Source organism: Grus americana, chromosome 1 (assembly GCF_028858705.1).
Source record: "Grus americana isolate bGruAme1 chromosome 1, bGruAme1.mat, whole genome shotgun sequence".
Taxonomy (NCBI): domain Eukaryota; kingdom Metazoa; phylum Chordata; class Aves; order Gruiformes; family Gruidae; genus Grus; species Grus americana.
Window position 1 is genome coordinate 138,962,083 of NC_072852.1, and position 21,069 is coordinate 138,983,151.

At 40.9% G+C, this 21,069-nt stretch overlaps 1 protein-coding gene across 4 annotated transcripts in view; it reads right to left on the reverse strand.

The window, feature by feature from the left end:
- TBL1X (transducin beta like 1 X-linked) overlaps positions 1-21,069 on the reverse strand; it is a 203,448-nt gene that overhangs the window by 181,900 nt on the left and 479 nt on the right. The window contains exon 2 of one of the 4 annotated variants that reach the window (XM_054828345.1): positions 20,611-20,754. The exons of 1 other annotated variant lie outside the window; for it this stretch is intronic. The gene's annotated coding sequence lies outside the window, so the exon portion shown is untranslated. Of the gene's footprint in view, positions 1-19,900; positions 19,969-20,610; positions 21,018-21,069 lie in introns of those variants that run through there. 2 more of the 4 variants (XM_054828352.1, XM_054828361.1) reach the window with 2 other exon arrangements.

Here is a 21,069-nt window from a genome sequence, read left to right on the forward strand (position 1 = left end):
AACTTACAAAGCTGCTTCATACCTCTAGCACGTGGTATATGCTCATTTCATCCATCTAAAAATATCTCATTTGTAAAAATCTAATCTCTGGAAATATGACTAGATGGGCTTAAAATAGTCAGTTCACTGATGGATTTATAACTTTATCTGCATTTCACAATTACAGTCAAAAGCATATTTTAAAACGAGTAAGTTCATACCCCTTCTGCAAATAGGCGTTTGCAACAGCATTTGAATTAAGTTCATACCAGACTGCAGCCCACATAACGAATAAATATGTTGTTCTATAAGCAGCAGAACTAAAGGAATCTGCTTTTTTTACATTTTCGTATCCCACGTCTGCTGAAGAACCTCACAAACTTCTGCTATAACCCAGACGATTACGCCACGTGCTGCCTGGCCAGTCGGCACGCACAGGCTCCACTGCTAAGTCAGTTGCTGCCCCACAGAATGAACCAAGAGCTGCGCTCTTCCCATCTTAGGAGGGAATGGCATGACTTCAGTCTCCATCTCCTCTGTCACTACTTCTCACAACACCCGGAGGAATTCCCTATCTTTGAGAGTATTAGCAACAGAGCCAAGTGTTCTATTATGGAAGGGATGGACAGACAGAGGCAATGCCAGATTGGACATTAGGAAAAGGTTCTTCACTGAGAGGGTAGCCAGTCACTGGAACGGGCTCCCCAGGGAAGTGGTCACAGCACCAAGCCTGTCAGAGTTCAAGAAGAATCTGGATGACGCTCTGAGTCATATTGTTTAGCCCTAGGTAGTCCTGCGAGGAGCAGGACTCAATGATCCTTATGGGTCCCTTCCAACTTGAGATATTCTATGATTCTATGAATGTAAACCACACAAACTTTGTTTCTTAGGAGAACCTCAGTAACGCTTAGACAAGCTCATTAGTACTGCCCGAGGAAAGCTTCTGGACTGACCTATCGTTTAATTTTTACCATACAAACTCTGGCTTCTGCTGGTAAGTGCTGATACCAGGCAGAAGCGACTCTAGCTGTACCCATCTATGTGCCCAGGGCACATGAATTGATGATTTCAGTTTCTTTTTCCTCTCAACCTTTTCATACTCTTACATTCAGGCAGTCCAAGCTATGATCCAGTGAAACAGCTATACTTGTCAGCTAACAAAACACCTCAATAATGTAACATTTCACACCGCCATAGCCTGTCAGGCCATTTGACAAAGGAAAAGCAACGTGCTTTATATGTACTTCCTCACTGAAGGTAAAAAATGGTCATTGTTCTCTAGACTTCATCTTTGGCTATTTGGTTTCTACCACTGGTTAACTGGGTACTGGTTGTGTCCAAATACTAAATTCAAACCAATGGGCAAGAAGCAAGTTTCAGAGAAGTCCATACTAGTGTTCCACTCTAAATAGCTCTATTTTTAATAGACAATTGGATTTTTAAAGACAGTAATACTGAGATTTTTCAATGCTTAAATAGGATGCATCCATAAAAATATGAGTTATTTAAACCGAACACCATATTATGCTGGTGACCCTAATATGCCTGTTCTTTGATCTACTGTAATTTTGAAGTTACAAATTCCTTTATGTTCTGCCAATTTCAATTCTGATTTTTACTTGAATGGTAACTGGTAAATGATAATCTGGCATGCACTCATTAGCAGAAAAACAAACAATATCTTTTAAAAAGTACAGTAAATTAGATAAATTTTCATCTCACACCAAAAGAGTTTAGCTTCTAGTTCAATGTGCTGTCTTTACTCTTTTGTTGCTGATTGCACAAATGGCAGAAAAATATTCTATTACACATTAGGCTTTTAGCTATAAGGTCTTCCGTTTAGCTATTGCTGTTTCTTCTCCCTTTTCCCCTCCATTTTAAGAGATAATGTCAGTGTGACATCTCAATTTCAAACAGGTGGGGTAGAATAGTTTCACAGGGTAAATCATTCCCAATTCTTATGTTTGCTTTTATGGATTTGAAAATGCCTTTCATGTTATTTTTACTATTTAAAAAATACCCTCACTATTGAGTAAAACATCCAGCAGATTGGATGAGAAAAAGAGTGACCTTGGAGGACTGCAATGAAACTGTGACAACAGTGTCTGAAATATGCAAAATAAACAAAAAGGGAAGGGAAAAAAAGAGAATTACATAGGTACATGTATTAAAAGATTAAAAAAAGGAAGAAAATAAAGTATTGTTTTAAAACTTACGTTCCTTTTAACTTCTAATTAATAGTATCTTTGTTATTTTAGGAGCCTCCTGGGTATTTAGAGGGCTAAACTGCAATAAAACCAAGGTACATAAATGAAACCTATTAAGGTCGCCTTAGTCAATAAAAACTAATTGCACGGAACAATAGGCGCAGCCGAGGGACAGGCCTTGCCGGGGAGCAGGGGTGAAGGAAGGAGGAGGGCACCTCGGGAGCTCCCCACCAGGCAGAGGCGGCTGCCCCCCCCTGCAGCTGACACCTCCACCCCAGCCTTCCTCACCCACCCACAGGAAGCCATTTGACTGTGCTATTTCAACAGCCGGTGCCGCGCAGGTTTGGCCTCGCTGCCTCGTGTTGCGGCTGCTAACGTCCTCCCCAACTTCCCAAAACATCTCCTGACAGGTGCGTTTCGCCACAGCAAACACCCGTGGTAAAGTTTTCTTCCTCATGCTCTTCGGGGAGAGGCACCGGGGCTCCGTCAAACGTGTCAGACTGTCTCAGAGGAAGCCTGATCCGAGTCAGAGGAGGTTCGTGCTCCCCACGGCGAGGAGCCAGCCGGGACAGAGAGGTGGCCTGCGATGCCCGGCACCTTGCGAAGGCAGCTTCTGCCTGGGCCCCAGTACAGGGAGGTGAGGACACTGCCCAAGGGGCTCACCTCACAGCAATTTTGGAAAATATGGTAAACAATAGCTTAACAATATGAAAAACATCTACATTGTTTCTCATAAAGGGTGGGGAAATGAAAAGTTCAGTGCCTACCTTAGACAGAAAGCCTTTGGAAAACCACCTGTTCAGTGCATGAGGGGAAAAGTACCCCAAATATTTACAAACCACTCAAACTCTACCTATACACTCTCTGAAGGCTACACAAGTTCCCTTTTTCCTACATTATGAACTAGACTGAGTATTTACAACTGTTTCCTTCATCTGACTAAAGTTTCATCTGCCATCTCTACACCTGTCTTTTTATTTTATCCTTTGAATACCAATATAATTTATTTCATTCCTTTGGTGACAGTCCTCCTTCATCTCAGAAGGGGAGCATTAACTTCTCTAAGGACCAGAACAGAAGGAACTAACTGTGACTAGGCAATGTTCGGAACATGCATTTTTTGCTTTTCGTTGCAAAATGAGTCTGCATCGCTAGTGGATACATAAAATTCAGACTGCTAGATGTGGAGATTACTTGAAAGAAACTTTCGAAGCACAATTTTACATAGGTATGTCTCATGAGCAATTAACAGAGTTGCTAACTTTCTCATTACTAAATGCCATGTTATTTACATAGAAGTCTCACAGACTCATTCTTCCTTAAGAGCCTTGCGGGCGGCAGTCAAAAATCCCTTTACCCAGTCTTTGCTGAGAGGGTACTAGAGGTACATGAACAAAGATAAAACATAAACCACAAAGACAAACCAGAAGACCGGGCAACTAGTTCTTTGCGGCCCATTGAAAGTTTTTTAAATCTACAAAGTAGAAGATGGATTTTAAAACATTTCTACTCCAGACAGGAAATTCTTAGAGGTTATAAACTAGCAATTAAGGCCAAGTCCTAAACATACACACATACAGACGCTAAACTTTCTGCAACGAGTAGTGCTGTTTACTTCCATGAAACTACTGTGTGTGCAATTAAGGACAGGCATAAATATTTAATACCTATGGCCAGATCCTGTAAGAAGCAAATGTCTGGCCTACAATAAAGACACACATTTCACAAAACCATTCTGTAAGTGTATAAATACATTTGGAAGGAAAGTCTCTTCCCCTCCCTGCTCCCTTTTTTTTTTTTTTTAAAGTCAAACTCTGTAAGATTCAACTTTTAACATTAAAACCAAAGTGCTGTTAGCTGCATTTTGATTAATAAACTGAAGAACTGGAAAGCTAGGTATTAGGGGAGAAATGGCTTCATTAAGTTTACTTCTACACTGAGCTCAAGGAGGAAAGACACATTGTAACTGGTAAAAAGATCAGTTCTTGGCTCTAAACACAGCCCCTTTTTAGATCAGTGTCAACCTGTACTCTACTGGTAATCATACAACACCTGAAATGGTCTGCAAACTATTACAGAAACAACCAGAATAAAGGCGTACATGTCTATGTAACGAAGCATGATGGAGAACATCAAAATTTTGGCCTAATTTGGATCTTGTATCAGCAGTCATAATCAACTCCTTCATAAAAGTACTCTTTTTATCATCAGCATTTTAATAAAAATGCTTGCAATTATAATGACAAAATTACAGTTTTGTAAAATTAGAAAACTGTATTTACTGGAAAATCAAGTATATTTTTCCAGCAGCCAAACAACTGGATATTATCTAAAGATGCGCTGCTTCAAAAAAAAGTGAGGCAATTCTTTGATTTGGAAGACTTGAAAACACTAATATGTCATTTCCCTTCTCCCCAAACATACACGTAAATGTACCAGAATAACCATGAATAGCAACTGTTCTTATGAGAATGTTTTTCATGAAAAGTTCACTTTACCACCCGCATGCATCAAGCTGACAATTGAGAATCAAATCAAAATGTAAGCACCTACGTCCTAAGACAACCCTCAGACAACCCTCAGCACTCAGTTAACAAGTCTGTCATGTGCTTAATTTTGGTTTGGTGAGGGATGTTGAGGGTTTTGGGTTTTTTCCTTTGGTTTACTTTCATTTGTTTGTTTTGGGGGTTTTTTTTAAAGATTCATCAACATGACAATTTGTAGCCAATTATTAACACTTGCAGAACCAATTTCTTCTTTCAGAAAGGCCATTTCTCAATTAAAGGTTAAAAACCTGCACCTTGTAAAAGCTCACCTTCCAAGAGATCACAGCCTCTTTAAGCTACTGGTTTGCTACCAGCCTTAATCAGACCTACCACTGATAAGAATGCCCAAGAAGATCAAACCTGGGGGAAAGGTGGCATGCGTGCCTCTCCAATAAATCCGTGCCATATCAGCAGTGTTGTTTGCTTCTCTCTTACTCCCTCCCCCACTCAAAGGAACATAAAATCTAATAAGTGAAGCAAGATCTGCAGGATCAAAACACTATTTCTCTCCAGCGTGATGTGGCATACACAAATGCCTCACTAAACATCACTCTTCACAGGAAGCAACCTAGGCTACAATAGGCTTTGAAACTATCAGGTTCAAAAACTGTGAAACCAATCGTGAGAGAAACCTTTTTGAAACAGCAATTGCAGAAGACCAACAAAATAATCTGTCAGTTGGGTGAAGGGTTCCTCCTGCAAGGACCAAATTATACTCCTTTTCTCTAGTTTACTTTTAACGGTGAAAGGTCTCTTGAAACACCAGCTTGCTAGTATACTACAAACTGTATTTTTTCACATATTCTTAGGAGGTGGGGCTCCCTCCCAATTTGAACCGAGACCCATAAAGACATGAAATTAGATGCTGGTACAACTATGCAAATGCAGGTATTACTCGTTGATTGGCTTGGATTGAAGAAATAAATGAAGTACTAAAATGGCCTCTTTCTATCACAATTTGTATGCTCCTGTGACAGGGCCCTACTCTTCACTTTCATTTTTTTACAGCATCAGCCAGACTCATAACTAAGGTTTCTAGGAACTTTTGTGAAACAAAAAATAAGTACTAATTAGCAATTCTAAAGAAAGCAATTAAGTAGTATCTGTTGTGTTGAACAATTAACCCCAGACTGTTTTGCTAGGTCAACAATGCAAACTTGTTAATATTGTGATTGGCTGTCAAAGACTGCTGTCAACTAGCAAAAAAGACTAATTGAAACTTTAAATGTATGTCTAATATCTCATTTCATAGGTTCTGTGGCTTGAAATTAATTGTTGATATTTAAACAGCCTAGAGTATGCCTGGTGCAGGTCCACATTCTCAACCTAAACAAAAAGAAATGAGAAGGAAGTCTAAGTTACTATTTTATGGGTCCTAAACTCCTCTGTGGAAAGGAACAGTTCATCATATTTTGTTCTTCACATCAAATTTCTTTTAATAAATAACTTCCACAAAACTCTCTTCAACTACTATTCAGATATCTCTGAATTAGGTCACTATACCTCATATTCTTGGGGGGTTTTAGGGGTTTTGTCTGTTTAAAAAAATAACAAGGTTCCCAGTTGCTACTATTTCAACCACAAAACATGTTTTCATGATTTTCAAGGTAGGAAATATTTGTAATAAATACTAAATCAAACCACCATTACATAATAGTACATCTTCCCACAACATCAAATGTTACATTAAATAAAACTAAACACATATGGGAAACAAACTTGTTACCAATTTACAGTAAAGACTTCCTAACTTCAATACAAACCATACACCACCTTCACAGAGTCACCCGTATTTTAAATGTGAGGAGCTGCTTCTGAGGATCAGGACCAAATTTTGCCCTTTCAAGAAACATGTGAAGACAGGGGGGGAAAAAAAAAAAAAAAATCAATGCACAGACTAGCAGTAGTGACTTGGTAGGATCTTTGTAAAATACTTTTTAAAGTACTACTCCATTTAACATCAGGGAAAAGACGGAGGTGATCTGTTGTCAGAATGTTATAATGCACACCTGTATTTAGACCCCTGAGTAAGAGTAATTACTTATCCAGGCACTAAGCAGCCACTAATTCCTCTGATTTATATTAGACCTGTACATACTCAAAGTTTCTGAAAACCAAGCCACTTATTTAGGTATCTCTGTTTGAAAGTGTTGGCCTCTTAGAGCACCCAGCTAGTACGCACGCTAGAGACACAAATTATTAACAACATAATCAGCACAAGCCATTGCCAGTATACAAACAGTCTTGAGTGTGTCATAAAAGCAAACAAATAATGAGGTGCAGGTAACCTTAGCTTTTACTTCCATTTAGGTTAAACTCAACAGTCTGATCTCGCCTGACAGTAACCCCAAACAACCTCTGGCTTTAGATCCAGGTCGCTACATGATGAGAGCAGTATTTTGCTCCTATAAATGTAGTCAAGAAAGGGATATTACCATGTGTTTATCCAGCTTGCTGGTGGTCTAGCTGCAGTAGCCTACTGGTTTTCGGAAAACGGTTTAACGCCGCTAAACACCAATTAGATGAGAGTCACAGCTATGCAAGAAAGTTTTAAGCAATTAACTGCCTTTGGAAGAAAAACTGTATCGTCTGAATTACCTTTTGCACTGCATGTGCTAGGATGGTCTTAAGACTGAAGGTAACAGCTGTTATCTCAGTGGGACTGTCTTGTTTTTCTGTGTCATAATTATATGCTAATATTTCTGGAGGGCGACAAATTTTGTTTAGAAAGCAGAAACAATAACAAGTTAAGCCACATCAAGTCCCCAGTGACAAAGCAAGTTGCTGGGGTCACAAAGTGGCATTACTGCACCACTTGGGAAAAAAAATAATAATGGCACACATTGCATATAGCTTTAAGAAGCCAAAGACAGCAAGCTTTGGGGAAGGAAATCACATGTACACAAACATTGATAATAAATAATAATAAACAGGAGGTCTGTTCATTACATTATGCAGAACCTGGAAGAAATCATTATTCATCTGCCTGCCTGCTCAGTCTGTATTTTAGTGCAGGCTGCAGGAAATAATTTCCAGTATTAAAAAAAAAAAAAAAGACATGCAGGTGGATGGCTTTGTGTATCTGATTTCATCAGAACTCTGAAACATAAGTGCTGGAAACCAGAATAATCAAATGAAAGACTACAAAGCAGACTAACCTCACTTCAAAATAAATGAAAAAAATGCATGCACATACATGCATTACATAAAAATCACAAAGAGGGACTCAGCAGCAGCTCCTTGAGCAAAAGGTTATCACGCTGAAAATAGAAAATCTAGTTAGCAAAAATATTTTGATTATGCGACGTTCCCTTCAGAACAAACTAGCAAGAAAGGAGTCAAATTTACTTTGTCCTTTTATAGGCAATTCTTGAAGAAAGTATAGCCATAGTAATAATTTTCAGTACTTCTAAAATGTCATATTCTAATTACAAAGTGCTGTTAATCTCTACTCTTACGCACACACACAAAAAGGTAAAATACACTTTATTACATTTCAATCTAAGAGATTAACACATATCTATTTATTTTTATTGGCAGTGTGCCCAAATACCCCAGATCTGCAAGACTGATAGCGAAAAGGAAAATATTTCAGGCCTCAAAGAGAGCAGATCTATGGTTGCCTGGAATGTGTAAACAGCCAGCGCCTGTTTTACTTCCCACCCCCTCTCTCAGCACACACACCTCCTCTACCTCACCCCTCCTAAAGCTGACAGGGAGGGCTGCTCTCCAGTATGGGAGACTACAGAAAGGCGGTAACATCAAATAACAAAATTCCTGTCATTTTAAGATGCAAGGATTTGGATTTGCTGAAATGCGATGGTACCGCATAAATGACTGGAGTCTAAAACAGAAACAGTACTCTGTAAGACCCCCCCCAAAAAAGAGAAAAGAAAAATCAGTTCAGCAGGCCTGCTGTGTGATGGACCTGATAAACACACACTAAGGGTATCCAAATGCTCCTCTCTAGATTATTCTTTGTGCAACTAAAGATCAGCCAGATCTGTGTTCTATCAGAGAATACTGATCACAGCCCTGCAGAAAAGAAGGAATATTTTCATAAAAATCTACACAATATAGCAAAACTGATGCCAAAATTTAATGCTGGTATAAATTACCTTCTGTGAAAAAAAAGACTGTTACTTGCATAATGATATATACACCCACAAAGCAGTAAGTCATAAAAATAGATATCATCACATCCTTAAGAAGTTTACAATATAATTAGATCGGTGGCGTTTAATCTCTTCAAATTTGTGGACTTATAAAGATACCTTGTACAGTGAATTTGAACAGAATGACAATAGACTGCTTTTCTTTTTCCCCCACAGATCTCTACAAAAACAGCCCACATGTCCCCTAGCAGCTTCCAAGCCACGGTTTGAAACTACAGAATTAGAGAACTGGTAAATATTACTGCTGCTATTTACCTAGTAGCTTTAATCTTCAAAAACAAACCAAACAAGATTGTACAAAAAAAAAGAAAAAAAAGAAAAGAAAAAAAAAGAGCAATTAAAATGTCTGAGCAAACGGCCTTGTATGATGGAAAGCTAAGAAAACCTGAGAGAATAAAAAGGGAAAATTTGGAAAGGAAAAAAAATACAGTATAGAGTCAAGCACTGAAAGGCAGTTTCATAATGTTGTTTACAAATAATAGGTCACACAGCTCTCATACTTTTCCTTTCTTTTAATTTTGCCATTTTTATGAATGCATTTGGCTAACATTCAAAAGAACACATCCATAGACTAATGAGGGTAAAATGCTGGCTCAAAGGAGACACAAGCAAACGGTCTGTCAGTAGAATATTTGCAAACAGTTGAAATCAATAATAAATTCAACCTAACCAAATGCAGTGCATACAAACAGAAATTAAAAGACTGAGGCAATTGGCAAATACATAAATGATGTTTCAGGCCACAGGGCATACTTTCTCACATACGTTAGCACATTAAATAGGCTGGCAAGCCATTCTCTCCACTTAAGACACCAGAGAAATAACCATATGTATTTCCAAAGACAAAAATAACAACCAAGACAATGCTAACAGCATAAATAATTATATATTTACGTAGAACAACTATTTGTAGAATGCCTCAGTCATCAAACGAAAAAAGTTTGAGTCAGAAAATTTATTTTTAAGGTGAGAAAAATAAACTTACTGGTCCTTCTGCATAATTTTCCTTTATCCACTCTTGACATACACAGAGGATAAGAAAGTAAATTAAAATAAAACAGGTACACCACATCACCAGTACACAGACATACCCATTCTAGGTTATTTTGGCATTTAGGAGCAGTGAAACCTTCATATTTCTTCCTATGGCCAGCACCTAATATGAAGGTTGAAGCATCGCACTATGCAGTGCCAGGCTTCTGCCTTCCAACGCAGCCTCCCTGGTATCAACCAAGCCAGGGGCAGGACTCAGACCTCCAGAAGGCTTCGCTGAGCTGGCATTAATCAGTCATCCAAGGTAGGCTTGGCGCTGCAGTCTGCACAAAGCAATGAGACCCGGCCTGATGAGGTTCATCGCAGAACGGATTACAGAAAGCATAGCTCCAGCCTCTGGCCCCTGGTCTCGACAGAGGGTATGACATTCGTAACCCTCACTGAAAAGACAAGCATCAGGTGCTGGACCTGAAGTCTTGGGCTTCTCATACGATAGGTCACAGTTGGCAGAATAGTTTTGAGACTATACATGACCTAGACAGGCAACGAGGAGAGCGTCCTGCCACTGCTTGCCAGTTGCTCTGTGGGTGGCTGCTGCTAGAGTTTCTTAGATGTTTTGATGTGGGCTGGCCTGAAAAACTAAGGGCACTTGACTGAAAAAAAGTCATATGTTCCAACCATCCGACTAAGCTGGTTACTTTTCAATGTAGGTGCTTGCAACCTCGAATTGCTAAGTCTTACATTTTATGCTGCAAAACATTAAGCCTAAGTAAATTTCAACATGGCCAATACTGTTCCTGCACATTTAAAGAAACTGGGCTCTAAACCTTGACTCCATGCTTGTCAGCTACAGAAACGTCAAAGAACATTATGAGGATTCAGATAAGAATGGCATTCAAAATAGATCCTGGAAGTTATGGCACACAAAAAAGACTACTTATGTGGGCGACGGGAAAGGAGAGGGACACCACAATCTCCGTTTCATTACAAGAACACTGACTGTCAGGACTAAAGCTAAAATCACGCATGTCATCCGTTGCTTTCAAAAAAAAGGCTCAGATGTGTTTACTCAATCAGTCAAGAATCTGTGCTGCCATCGTATAAGGTCTGCTGCACACACCAAATATGTTTTTGCAATATCAGGCCACAGATATAACAGGATTTGTTGAATGTTCAGAACACAAATGTATAATCAGCTCTGTCCTTGCTGGCATTACCTGTGTATTGTGGAGCTGACAGAAATAAAAACTATGAAACACAGAAAATATCCATTAAAATGAAACCTCTTAAACTTCACTGGAAACTTCAATCGTTTTCAGGAGGGGGGTGTTTTAAAAAAAAAGTTTAACAGTAATTACAAAAATACTGGAAAAACTCAAAAGAAGCTTGTTCAGAGATAATCTAATACCCTAAACCCAACTCTGTTAGCCGAGAAACTAACTTATAGATTAACAGGAGATTAACAAATTAAAGCAATCATTACTTTTAACTCTAAACTGACCACCGAAAGGGAGATAAAACTTTTTTCATAGTTTTCTTTTGATACTTTGCTGTCCTCACTTATAATTTGATGGAAAATGAGATTGTACTTTAGTAAGCAGAACTTTACATTCACACCTTTTAATACACTAGCAACAAAATAAACTGATAATGTGTTTTGATCTTTAGAATTCTTCAAAACCAGTCATTAATAATCTTCATAATAGTTCTTAGGATGGGAGGCAGATAAATAATTTACATTCCACTTAGAGTGGAATGTAAATGATTTATCCAGCTGTAGAAAGGAGTGCCCTATCAATTGCCTTGTAAAGATGACAAGGAAAAGTTTGGGGTTTGGGGTTTTTTTAGTAGATATATATTCAAATTTACTTTAAAAAAAAAAAAAGGAAAAATTTTGTACTTCAAAATAATCCCATGCAATACAAATACAGGAGCAAACAACTACAAAAGTATTCACTGTTCTTATCTGAATACTTTTTAAATATGTACAGAATACAAGTCAGTATATATTTTTAGAAAGAAGAAATTAATTTTCTTTCTTTCACACTGGACTCCATGTACATAAACACCTGCTATGCACAACAAACCTTATCTACAAAGCCACCATTCCCTGAGCATGATCAAATTGACAGTGTATAATTGCATTTAACATGTTGCCATTAGAGAGCACAGAACCCTTCCATGTTTCAAGTGGGTTTTTATAACCCAAAATATACTTTGTTGGTAATGTAATAGATACCATGAAGAATATATTGTTTACCTTATGCAAAATTTAAAATAAAAAAAAATTAATCCAGCAGGGAGCACATATGCATACAAATAGACAAAACATGAGAAAAACCAGACACACACAAAACGCCATTGCTGTAACCACAAAATAATGCTACCATAATAGAAAATACCTACATACACTACCATCATAACACTGAAGAAATGCACAGTAGTAAGTGTTTTGAAGGCATGCCATCTTAGCCAAGAACAAAAAAATACAGTTCAGAAAATTCCTAAAATATTTCTGCTGGCTACTTGATGGTCAGCAGGTTAAAACTGCCCATCAGGGCCTAAGCTGCATTCTACTTTTCACCTAACCTCTACCCAGCACTACCAGACTAGGTAGTAAAGACATGAACGTGATCTGCCAGAAACGTTGGTTTCATTCATCAGTAGTGAGAGTAATCATTATGTTAATGCTTTAGTAAATTTGAGCCGTATCTAATAAATAGGTTCTTTCCTTCCACTCTGATATTGTATTTAGGGCCATCCTTTCAGCTTGCCTTATGTTTTTTTCCAAGCACATAAAATCCTGTGAGAATGAAGCTGGATTAATTTTTACGATACACTGTCATGCACTACTTTTAAACTAATTGGCTCATTTAAATTAACTGGTTATGTAAGATACTTACTGATACAAGCAGAAGTATTAGAGCTGAGCGTGTTTGGGTTTTTTAATATAAAAACAGATTCCTACAAATACAAATGAGCCTTGTTAATGAGTTATAACACCATCAACACCATCAACCCAAAAAACCAGTAACAGTCAAAATGGAAGTAAAGAAACCTTGAACACTTTTCACAGAAGGACACAAAATCTGCCTCGTGAACACCACGCAATGTCACCAAAAATGTACCTGCTCCTGTTCTTTACTTTCATTTTTAAGAACGGGGATAGGAAGGAAGATGTGTTCCTCATGAGAATAATCCTCGGGCCTGCCTTTTATCTGTGCTTTCCAGATTACATTATTTTAGTTCAAAAGTCAACAAATTCAAAAGTAAACTACATAAAACTACAGAAGGTCTTACATTTAAAAAAGGACAAAACTCAATCCAAAAAGTAAAAAAAAATAGTCAAAGTTAAGCTACAATGAGAGTTGAATGCATGTAATTGGCAGCATTACCAATACCTTCTGAAAAAATTAGAAAAATTAGAAAAGGAGATGGGGAGGAGAATGGAAAAAAACCCTTGTGGGTTGAGATAAGGACAGTTTAATAGGATAACAAATCATGATATATATATATAAAAAAAAAACAAGTGATGCACAAATGCAATTGCTCACCACGTGCAGAAAAAAAACCTGATGCTCAGTCTGTTTCCAAGCAGCAATCCCACCTCCCAGCTCACTTCCCCAGTTATATCTGGAGCATGACACTATATGGTATGGAATATCCCTGTGGCCAGCCTGGGCCAGCTGTCCTGGCTGTGCTCTCCCAGCTTCTGCTGCACCTGGCAGGGCCTGAGAAGCTGAAAAGTCCTTCACTTAGTGTAGACACTACAACCACCCAGCAACAACTAAACACATCAGTGTGTTATCAACATCACTCTCATCCTAAATCCAAACCACAGCACTGTACCAGCTACTAGAAAGAAAATTAACTCTATCTCAGCCAAAACCAGGACAGTGTGTTTCAATCAATTCTTTAACCAAATCAATTCCTAGAGGTCTAATTCACGTGTGCACATAAATGGGCATGAGAAGAGTTAAGTTTGGTGACTGTAAAAAGCATCAGCTAGATATCCTTGGAAACTAATCCCCACAATGCGAACAGGCACTATCTGTGCTTGGATTCTCTGTCCTACCCCATCAACAAAGCTTGACTCTATCTGTGGAGAACGCTCGGGAAGAGGATAATTTTGCCTCAACCTCTCTGTTGAAATCAAGGTTTAAATTTTACTTCTAAGAGCAACCAAAAACTACACAGATTTTAAAAAAAAAAGTTGAAAAAAAAAATGAAAAGATTGTAATTTTGAAGTTTGAATGCATCCCTCAGCCACATATGGTACCCCAGTTGTCGCCTGCTGGTGTCACCACGCTCAGTCAGATCGATGTACAAGCACAGTATCCACTCCTGACTTCATCACATTTCAGCAAGCACACAATTAAAAGGTGCTGCATCTCTGTCCTTTCCCAGAACCTGACATCCAGCCTGGCCTAGTCCTACATTCATTTCACTGGCTCCACACCACCTCAGGTGCTGCTGACTGGAGCTTGAAACCCAAGTATATCCTAGTTCAGGGTTTGAGAGCCCATCCACTGCACTCAAGCACTGTCCTCCAACCTCAGGGTGACTCCTTTTTTCTCCAAAGCTACTTTTTGGACTACCTTAAGGCTATCTACATACATATACGCATATGCATACGCACATACACATGGCAATTAGTGTAGTTCATTTTAAACAATTAGTGTTTGCGAAACTGACTACCAGTCAACAATCCCAACTGAGGCTACGTGCTAACAAATGTGTTAATACTAACGGGTCTCTGGACACCGCATACCCTTTGCCAGTAGCAACTAGACTCAACCAACCCACGAGCATAGACAACAAGCAACTTGTAGCTGCTAAATGACGCTGAAACTATCATATGGTTACAACAGTTCCTAATTGTAAGTTCCAACATACATGGAATTGCCAAAAAAAAAAAAAAAAAAAATCCGTATTTTCACTTCGCTTTCTAAAAATCTCATGTATGTATTAACTGCACACTGTGAAGGTCAATTCTTTTGGAAGAACATCTTTGCAATGACTTTGCTGTAGGCTGCAGGTTTGTGTTCAAATTGGCACAAACTCATCAGTGGACACTGCTAAGCATGAAACACAACAGCAGCTGTATACATGTTAATCACAACAACGCAACAGCTTCCTTTCAGCGGTGCTATTATAACATGATTATTCCGTTCAAAAATATAAATTGTAACTAGCTGGCTTCACTCTTGAACTACAGAGAATATTCTGCAGTCTCCATTCAATGGTAGAGGATTAATGAAGAGCTGACAGTGCTACACAGCAAAATACAGCAGAAGTCAAAGTTGTACATCCAGTGCAGTTTGCTGCCTTCAAAAAAGAGCACAACAAATGTATTATACTGCAGAATGACAAAGGGAATCTATCCACCAAAAGAAAATCCTCTTTGTTTTCTTGAAGATAATGTCAAAGCATATTTTCCAAGTATTTTTAATGCCTAAGGGAAAAGCGTTGCTTCTTTGCTGTATCAATAACTTATTGCAGGTATGGGAAAGTTGTGTTTCAATCGGGGGAAAAAAAATAAAATCACATTTGATGTTACCATATCTTTCCACCTAACAAAATCATGATTTTATGTAAGAAAATGCATTCTAAACACACTGCATAGTAGTAAGAGGTTAAAGTGTAACTAAGAATTAGGAGATCAAATGAAATTTAGGTCAGTAAATGCAATCAAGTTTTGAATGGCAGCGGAGCAATGTATAGACTAACGGTTACATATTAATGGAGAACACTGCTTTTTAAAAAGCCTTGTTTCACCCTCCAATGGCAAAGAGGGTCAACAAAACTCAGCACTTAATTAGGCAAAAGTATTCTGAAGAGTATATATACATATAATTACTACACATTATTAGTGCTATTCGTCTGTTCACAAACAGGCCACAAGTCGTGTCATCTAAGCATCAAGAGGCACTGTTTTGTCCACGTGTTTAGTGTACTGTGGAACTTCTCATAGCAAATGAGTAACATTCAACACCCAAGTCAAATGCTATTTACACAACGCACTTAGGTAAAATATTAAAATAATTGCTTCTTCATACTACAGCACTATTATTGTGATTTTATACTGAATGGATACCATAGGGTTCTTGGCATAAAATTTTGTTGTAACTTCACATAAAATGATGAATCTCTACATGCACTCCAATTTAAACAAGACAAGCAGACATGTATTGACTGTCCGTACTACAAACAGAGAAGGTCAAGAAACGGGGTTAAACACTGTGATGCCCCTTTTATTGCATAAAGTCCACAAAATGACAAAAAATGGAAGCCAAATCATCAGATGTGCCTAACCCCAAGCCTCTCTTCAATCATACCAGTAACCCAGAGCACAGAAAGGGACTGCTGGCTGGGACCTGGACAGAGGATTACAGAGGCAATATACAGACTGCACGTACACCCATATACTCTTCTCTCCTCAAACAACAAGTGAAGAAATCCAATAATTGCTGCTAGAGTCCAATATTTCTAAAGCATCAATATCACTTAAACTACATACAAGCACGCACAAGAAAAGCGATACAAGATGCCTGTGCTCTTTAACCTTCAAAACCAGCCATGTATCCATTGTTAAACTTTTTCAGTTAAGCTAGCAGAAGCAATTTTTTATATTTCTATGGAATTACTAAATACTAGTAACTATTGTTTATAAATCTCTGGCTAGGATAAGATCTCTACACTAGACGAAAACTGGCAAGAAACAATGACCCTGTCTTAAGAGATTGAATATCCTTCTTTGATTCCGCCCAATTTTTTTACACAGTCCTAACTTCAGGGGGCTTCTTGTGTTTGCAAAACAAAATACCGTCAGTCATTCTTAAATGAAATTCCATTATATTAATGACCAGACTGACACACAAAAAAAAAAATCATTAATATATTCTCTTGTTTACCAACGAAAAGAAAAATAATCTAAACCCCATTTTTCTGGACATTTGTTTCAGTATCATTAAAATGACAGATTTTGTATTGACAGAAAGCCTGCTATTCCTATGTAGAGCTGTATTTCCAATGTTTTTGTTTAATTTCAACCAACTTGTCCAAGTAGGCCATTTGGTAGAAAACTATAAATGGCACCCAGGGGGTCTGGGTTCTTGCTGTAAAGAGGTCAGCTATTTCCTCCTCACTAAAAATAGGCAAGAGAAGGGAGGGGAAGAGGGAATGGAGTTTAATTTAGCAGCTGAAAAAGAGTTTACAAAATTACTTCCATCTTGCCTCATAATGAAAATTATGAAAAAAAGGAATCTGCCCTCAAGAGTTACAAAACCTTGATCGTTTTATAGGCAGGCCGGTGTACATAATCTAAAATAATACTAGGAATTAAAAGAGTAATAATAAAGGGAACACAGACTGCACATCGCGAAGGCAAAGGGATGCCTGCACCCTCTTTGCACAGAGCGGCCGGATTTATCAGCAGCGGTGCTGCCAGGTGTTAACAACTCTCCTCTCTCCTACCAGCTGAGGTCACATCGTCATCCCGCAGATCAGGCGCTACAATCAGCTGCTGTGCCCCTGAGCCAGTTTTTTCCACCATTCACCCTCCTGGCTTTTTGTCTCCCTCACTTACATTACAACCTTTATGGGGCAAGAACCGTTGCCTACGATATTCCCAAAATGGCCCTGATTTGAATGGGGGGGCCCCGTGGCACTACTAAAATCTAAACAACATCAGTTCGATACCAACTACAGCATGAATTCTAGCACCATATTTCAGCAGTAGCCAACAGAAAATAGCAAGAGCTAATGGCACCGAAGCACTTGCCCACCCACGACCTACAGCCATTGCCAGGCTTAAAGCCCTGGGATGGGTCTTCCAGCCTCATCTCCACGATGAACCAAATTCAGCACATTGCTAAACCCTAAGTGTATCGCATTGCTGACGACTACCGAGAAACAACATCCCACCCATGCTAAGGGACATTCTCCTCTACTCCTTCCAAGCTCAGGGATGTAGGCCTTTAATGACTGCGGCTGCCAGAGGAGTCTCCGTTCAGGAAGCTCTTCCAGGAGGCACAGCACAGCAGACACATCAAGCGGACAACAAGCCTACTTCTGGCCCCGCCACCACAGAAAGGGGAAAAGCCCACTGGTAACTCAATGAGAGGATCAGAACTGGGCAAACTGGCGGAGCAGAAGCCCTACAATTCCAGGCGCAGACGTGTCCCCCTTCCATATCAAGGATTTAATTTGGTTTTGCTCTTTTGATACTCTTATTGTGGTAGATACTTGCCACCAGCTGAAAAGAAGTAGCGTAACTCACAGCAGTGGCACGGCAGAGGACATTGGAGTTATCTCACTTAATCGGGTGGGGGAAGGGCAGAGGATGGATTCAGATGACAACTTATCTGCAGAGGGTGAGGTTTTTTTGTCCTATGAGACTTGGACAGTTTTGTAGTTGCCAGTGTTTACACGTATGTGTAATTTTTAATCCTCTTTGCTCCTGAAACACACTTTTTCATCTTAGAGAGAGGAAAAACAATCTTGGTTGTTGCTTAGCTCACTGAAAGCATTAAAGTGAAACAACTACAGCAGCTCTGCTCAAATCTCCACCGGTTTTACCATTATTGCATATAGCCCAAGAAAGGTTTAATGTATTTTTAATGTGATAGCATCCTCCCCCTCTCGCTTTCCTTTTTCCTCCCACCCCCTCTACAAACCTTCTGTGGGAAAGCTTCCCCTTTTTACTATCACTGTCATTGAGATGTTGCAATTATTATCTGTAATTGTTTTAAAAAAACAAAAACAAAGGGAAAAAAAAAAACCACAAACCAACCCCGAAACACATCAGGACAATCCTGCTCTCTTGCCAACAACATCTGCTATCACAGAATGAATGTATTTACTTCAAAACCTGCCCTGTGTCTCTGTATTTGACAGCACGCTAACTGTAGGGCAGGAAGAGGCCTAAATCCAGCATGTGCAGCCACATGGTAAGCAAGGTATATTATGTTAAATCTCGTACATGCCACATGAGCAGTCTCTGTTAAAGAATTGCTAATAAATGGGCTAAGAAAGAAAGATATGACATTATATTTGTCACGAGTAAAGGACCTTGTATTTATTACCTACAATCAGATTTCCCTCCGGCACAATATATTTATTTTCATACTATTAGCCTAAAATACCAGTCTTGAAATTTTAATTTTACACTCCATTTTATTCAAATCATCACTCGAGGAGCGCCCTTTTCAATGGAGTATTTCAGTTTTCTGCCACATTATGCTGCAATATTTTTTTATTTTTTTTTGCGAAACACTCAATGAGCTCCACAAAACAGACCATTTCCCCTCCCCCACCAACACACACACACACTCACTTTAAGACTTCTAAAACGCCGTACAAACCCTCGTGGAGAACAGCAAGAGACATGTTAAGACAACATAAAGGAAAGCCTTTATTCAGTCTAAACACCGACTTTGAGAAATTAAGAACCAAGCCTAACTTTTAGGGTGTGGCTTTGTGGGCTTTCCCCCCCTTTTTGTGCTGTGCAGGATGTCTACTCGAGAACCCAACAACATATAATTAAATAGGTCAAGGGTCACTCGCTTTGCATCATACCACACCGATACTGAGCCGCGCACCGCACCGAACCGAAATATCAGACCAACCGCTGAGATTAAACCAGCACCACAAAATGGGGAACAGGCTGGGCGAGATGACAGCAGTTGAGGGAAAGGTGTCTACCAGCTTCCCGCCCCGCGGGTGGCTGCACCCGGCGCCCCGCTGCCCGCCCGTTCCCCTGCAGAAACCGCACCGAGGCCGGGCACGCCGGCCCGCAACAAACTGGTGTGCAACAGGTCTGCAACCCCGCTCCCCCGCGGCGCCCTGCCTCCGGCACCCGGTGCCCCCCGAGGGGCTCCCCCGGCAGCACCCCGCCGCCCCTCCATCAGCCCGCAGCGCCGGTAACGGGGTTGGCAGGAGCGTACCTCACCGGGGGGAGGAATGGGGGGCGAGGGGGGGGATTAACTTGTTTACCTACTTGGAAGTAAACTTCGATGTACGGGAGCGATCGGCCCCTCCGCCCGCTGCTGATTCAAGCCCTGGCGATGAATGGGATCCCCTCCCCCACCCGGGCTCTGCAAACTCCACACTTGAGCGTGAATACCTCACATTTTTCCCCACTCCGAGCATTTTTTTCCCCCCTCTCCTTTTTTTTAATAAAAAAAATTACATTAAAATAGTATCTCGAAAGTAGGGAACCGCTCCAGAAACTGCCCCCCGCCCCTGCCCCGGGGTGGGTCAGCAGGCTCTCGCCCCGCTCGGGGGCAAATACAAGCACACACCCGCCCCCGAGACGCCAGCCCCACACACATCTCCTCGGCCCAGCGTTCCTGGGGAAAAAAAAAAAAAAAAAAAAACCACAACAAACCAAACCCAAACAGACCCCAAAACGCCCGGGTTCAAAAAACTTCGTCATAACAGGCAGCGGCTGAGCGACCCCCTCCCCACGCGCACACACCCCCCACCCATCCCCGGGCGGGTCAGCCCGCCGAGCCAGGGCAGGCTGCAGAGGGGACGCCGGGGGGCGGCGGGCCCCGGCCCCACGCTCGGCTTGGCTCGGGGGGCTGCGCCGGGGAAGGACGTTTGTCACCTCGGCGCGCGTGAGAGAGAGAGAGAAAAAAAAAAAAGACGGGGAGAAAAAAAAAAAAAAAGGGTCCCCAGGATGAATAATCCGCCTCGGAAACTCACCTCGCTCAGCGGGCGTTAAAGGCACAGCTCCCGCTCCGGCGGGCGGCGGGGGAAAGCCTCAACTTCTGCGGGCGGCGCTGGCGGAGACTTTCCCTCACTTGCCGCGCATGGTGCAACTCCTCTTCCCCCGGGGTCCCGGCCAGGCTGCGAGGAGACTGTAAATCCCCCCTCGCCGCCGCCGCCGCACACGCCTCCTCCTCCCCCTCCGCGCGCACAGGCGGCACAAGGAAGTCCCGGAGAGTGGGAAGGGGAAAACGGAAAGTTTTGGGGCGGAATGGCGGTCAGGAGGTGCCGCCGCTCGGCGCGGCTCCGCCGGCGGGGGGGCGGTTAGCGGGGCCGGTGCGGGCGCGCGGCGGCGGCGGGAGCGGCGCTGAGGGGAGCCGGCCGCACCCGGGGCCCGCCGCCGCCGCCGCCACCACCGCCGGGCGGGAGGGAGGGGAGGGCGGGCGGGCGACGGGG